The sequence below is a fragment of the Agelaius phoeniceus genome, chromosome 4, assembly GCF_051311805.1.
Source record: "Agelaius phoeniceus isolate bAgePho1 chromosome 4, bAgePho1.hap1, whole genome shotgun sequence".
In the NCBI taxonomy this organism is placed as follows: Eukaryota; Metazoa; Chordata; class Aves; order Passeriformes; family Icteridae; genus Agelaius; species Agelaius phoeniceus.
In genome coordinates, this window is record NC_135268.1 from 29,262,589 (window position 1) to 29,267,803 (window position 5,215).

Here is a 5,215-nt window from a genome sequence, read left to right on the forward strand (position 1 = left end):
TAGGGCTAGCTGAGGTCTTTGACATGGAATTCCCCAAGCATTGCCCAAATGAGAACCAGCCCATGCTTTGATAAGAATGGGAGAAAAGTTTATGGTGCAGATGATGTTTGGCAGAATTTGTTCTTGTCACTACAACATAGCTGCACTGGTCCTGCTCACAGCAGAAATAAGAGCTGCCTTCAGCATCCACAAGCTGGTTGGCCCTGGTCCAACAGACTGAGGAGAGATGAAAAGAATCTGTGTTCCTCCTTATGTTACCCTTTGAAAATTGCTCTGTTTCCCTCTGCCCTTAATTCAGCTGTAAAATGAGATAATATTTACTGGTCTGTCTAGAACATGTGAGATTTGCAAAGGAGAAGAACATTTATAAATTCCATATATTTATTTTATTCTACCAAGTACACAACAGTAAGGATAAAAGATAAAAGGTTCTGAGGCAGCAGACACACAGTTGTTACATCAGTAAAACAAGCCTAAGTAGCACAGTAATTTGCTCAGTACTCTTTCATGGTAATGAGCTTTTCTATCAAGAGGATGTCTGGTGTTGTTTCAACCATTTTCTTGGAATTGGTATTGCCATTTTCCAAACTGACCACCTGGAATAATGTCTGCAGCAGGCTAAAGTACTACTGCCAACTAAAAAGGCTGGCTTCTGTGATCAGCAAACACAAGTCTCCTAAGAGGAGGAAGCTAGATCTGTCCTTTTATATTTGAATCATTTCACAATGGGGTGGGATTAGCTGCTGTTCCTACTGTATGCAAAGATCTCTCTCTCTTCCACTTCCCCAAAAGCAAGTGAAATCATTACACCCCAAAAGAGCTGTAGGAACTGTGATTCACTTCATGCAATATCTCCATCAGCTAATTATGCAGCACTGTCAACATCCAACTATTAAATACCTGAATCTCAAAAACTAAGCAGACTGCCTTAAATTTGGATATAAGACCACATAGATACAATTACTTTTCTGTATTTTATGCATAATAACATTGTGAGCAAGTTGCAATTGCACTGCACACAGGTTGGGTTTTAATTTCATATTTTTACATCCAGAGGTTTAGTTGCCCCAAGAAGAAAGCTGAGAGTGTTGTGCTTTCACTTGACTCTGAGACCTGGCACCTTAAGTGGCTTCTGCTGGTGTTTACTGAAAATAGTGCCCTACCTGTCCGTGGTGGGCAAAGTGTTCAAGAGAAAAATAAGTTAAGGAAACAAATCACATTTATAACAAAATCAGTGGGCTAATCATGTGATACCATAATGTTCATATTATAAAATTACTACTAAATGAGCATGGCATTACTTTCTAATCTTGCTAATGTCCAAGAATTTTACAATGTAACCGCTGTGTTTTGAAGGGAGGTGCTATCGTAATTGCCAAACTGCAGTGTCCCACTGACAGCATGTATTATTGTTGAATTTTAAAAATCCCTGTAGCTTAGAATGGCACTTATTGTTGGAGATTGTAGGGAATTAATTTTGAAGAGAATGAAAACAAGCATGTAAAAAAAACCTGCAAGATTTCTAAGAATCGCATCAGGTTCCAACATGGCAATTTTGTACATGAGAGAACAGAACAGTAGACACTGTTTTTATTTATTTGAGAAAAATACCATGCTTTGATCTCTCAGCCATGGGTCTAACACTTTAATTCCTTTCTCTGATTGCTACTGCTGGGGAGTGGGAAATGTTACCCATGAGTTGGGTATAAAACAAAGTTGAATAAATCCCCTGCTCAAGAAAAAAGAAGTGTATTCAGTGCTAACTTCCCAGATACCCCCAGCCAAAGTTCAGTTACTTTCTATTTACATTGTATGGTTTGTTTTTTTTTTTATGAGTTGGAGCTGTCTTTTTATGAAGTGGTTATCACTGGTAGTGATTTCTACAGCTACTCTAACAGCTGCAGAAATAGCACAAGATGAAACTAAGAATATCCACTCTATTACCCTGAGTTGAAAGTGCGTTTAAAGCACAGAAAGCAACAAGTTGTATGACACAAAACTGTTGTAAAAAACATCAGTCAAGTAATACTAAAAATGCACAAGAAAGTATACAGTAAATTTAATATTGCAATCAGTTGTAAATTTTGACCCGTTACAAATCACCCAGTTTTTCCATCTGCACTAGGTAGCTGATCCAGAATGTACTGCTTGTGAGGATCCAGAATGATCTGATTGCTTGTCACATACAGACTTGCATAGATTTGGAACTTCACTGGCTTCCAGGGAGCTGCTATTTCACAAGTCTTACTCAAATCAGAATAAGTATTTTAGGATTCACTAATATGTTCATAAGAGACCAGATATGTTATTGATTTGTAGCAAGTTCTGCCTGCTTTGTTGCAATAAACCAGACTGCAAAATCCCTGATTGTCCCCTGGGAGGAAGCTGCAGTGATGGAAAACAGATACATCCTCCCCTTCACTAAAGGACCTACAGAGGACAAAGCTGACATAATCTGGGAAGTGCACACTGTTAAATGAACAGATGTGAAATAAAACCACTATCAAAACACTGCAAGCTGTGATCATGATGGGAATTGTGGGGACAAGAAGATATATATATATATATGTGTGTGTGTGCGTGCGTGTGTGTCTGTCAGTATATTCTTAGCAGCAGACCACTCACCTTTCCTTTTTAAACTGCATTGATGAGTGAAGATTGTCTACTCTTGACCAGATATCTGAGGATATATTTTTCCCTTAGTGCCTTGCTCCCTTGGCATAAGAGCTGTCACTGGAAGATATTTCCTTTATTTTGGAAGGCAAAGGTGAGAATGCCACAAGACTAATTCCTGTGACGCAATGTACATTCTTTGGCACTGGCTAATTATAGCACAGAAAAACTACCAGATCCCTGCTGAGGACAGAGTAGATGATCTCTGCTGTAGGACTGCACTCTGCTCTTGGGTTCTTCCTGTGTCACAATGCCAATGACACTGCAGTGAAAGGGCAGTTTGTCATCCCTTCTCAGACAGCTGTGCAACAGCAGCACTGAGGAGATTTCTGAGCCTGGCTCCCCTTTTCAAGGTTAGCCAGGTCTGGCACTGACAGTAACCCATACTCATTCTCTGTCATCTTACAAGAGTAAAGAGGAGCAAGAGAAAAACCTCAGCCCCCAAACACCATGCCTCTTTAGTTTAGACAAGTGTATGTCCAACAGATGGAGATGAAAGCCAGAAAAAAGTGGCTATCTTGATTCCAAGGCAATGACATGGAACAGTATTACAGCTGGTAAATAAGATTAATACAGGCTCACTTATGCCTATCTTAATGCTTTTTCTTTTCTATTCTTTTCTATCTTAATGCTTTTTCTTTTCTATTTTTTTCCAGACATTCCCCATCCTCTGGACCATAATTCAGTTTATAGCACAGTGCACTTCTAGATCTACACAATTGGCTATTCCCTAGATCTTTAAGTTACTTCATTTACTTTTAAAGATATTGCCAGAAATTTATATAAATTCTGTACTCCAGCCCAGTGCACAGAGCTGTAAGGTCTGTAAATATTTTTGAATAAGATGCTTTCTCTGCTGATTCAAAGGGGAAAAAAGTAGCAAAAACAAAATGTAGGATATAAACATATCACCCCCAAATTTACAGAACTTACTTTACAGGAAATGTAATCCTAATGGCTGTGAAAGGTACATGATAATTGAGAGGCATTCATGTTGAACAACATGCTAGGAGAGTGCTTTTGGAAACTAGGAAAAGATCCTAGTGCCCCTTTTTATTAGAACAGAAAGGCTTTTATTGAAAGCTAATGTTGTGATAGTGTCTAGTTTATTTATTAAAACACTTGAGAATGTTTTAAACTGTTTTCCCAAGAGGAATTAAATTATTTTTGGTTAGGGTTTTATTTTTTTTTTACTTTTGTGTGAGTTACTTTGACAGTTTCAGGGGCAGAAATGTTTTGATTATTCAGGAAACAAGTATAGTAGAAACCACTGATGCACATAGTCCCTCAAATTGCCTGTCCATCACGATTTGATACTGTCAAATATCCTGAATGATGAATGGGTAAGGGTATAATTTAGTCTCCAAGTACCTGAGTCCTCCATTTCTATTGTAGCAGTGCTTTTCTTATATGGGAGCTAAATGGAGATCATAAAATCATTTAAGATAAGCCACCAAATAGTCAGGAAGGAAATTATCTTTTTTGCTGTTATTTTGAATTTAAATCGCTATGACTGAGAAAATTAGTATCTTGGATTCCACTACCAACTCCTTAAGTGAGTATTTTCCAGGGGGTATTTTTTTTTACAAGATGATATCCCATTTTTCAAAGCAAAACAAACCAGAATATTTTCAGTCCTTATTGTCTTTATAAAAACAGATTCACATTTACTGCTTGGAAAGATGACAAATCCATGCAGTATTTCTTGAACAACTGAAAAGCATGCTTGACCTTGAAGAATAAAAGTCAGCAGGAGTACAGAAGTCAGGTTGCCTTTGCTTTATGATTTGCAAAATTTTCAGCAACTTGCCAACACCTGGCCATATTTCATTACTACCATGTCTGTCACAAACCCACCTCCCCAGAAATACTGCCCTGGTCCATCCTCCTAACCATAATGATGAAATAACTGGCTAATTTCAGTATTGGTGACTTAGAGTCATCTACAGTATTTGCCAAATTACAACAGGACATCAAACAAGAATAATATGCCATCCTTCTAAGAGATATATTTGGCTGTAATTACCTGGATATTTGAGGTCTAAGTAAGCTCTTGAATACCCTGTGGTTAACTGGAACATAGCAAAGAAAAGAGCAGGCAAATCTTTAAAGATGAGATTGCTCAAAAAGACAGAAAGAAAGTAAAATGACTCCTCATTCCAATGATAGTTGGCTAGTTAAATCCCTTGTCTAAATAAACAGCATATACTCCTGACAGTTCAAAGACAAACCAACCAAACAAAAAACCTGAAGTATTTCTGTGGAGTTTCTTACTTTCTTAAATCATTAAATTAAGTCAATACACCATCAAACAGTTAAAACACAGCACTCTACAAGACACTAATAATTTCCCCAGAGGAACATACCATTTTTCTGTATAAGACACAATGGGGGGAGGAAAAAAAGAGAGAGAATGTTCAAGAAAAAAACCCCTCCAAATGAAGAGTGACAGCAAATCAACCTGCTGCCTCTGCTCAAGTGTAGTGTTTATTTAGTTACAAATATGTGAACAATTCACTAGCAGGACTGCCTCAGAAGAAGG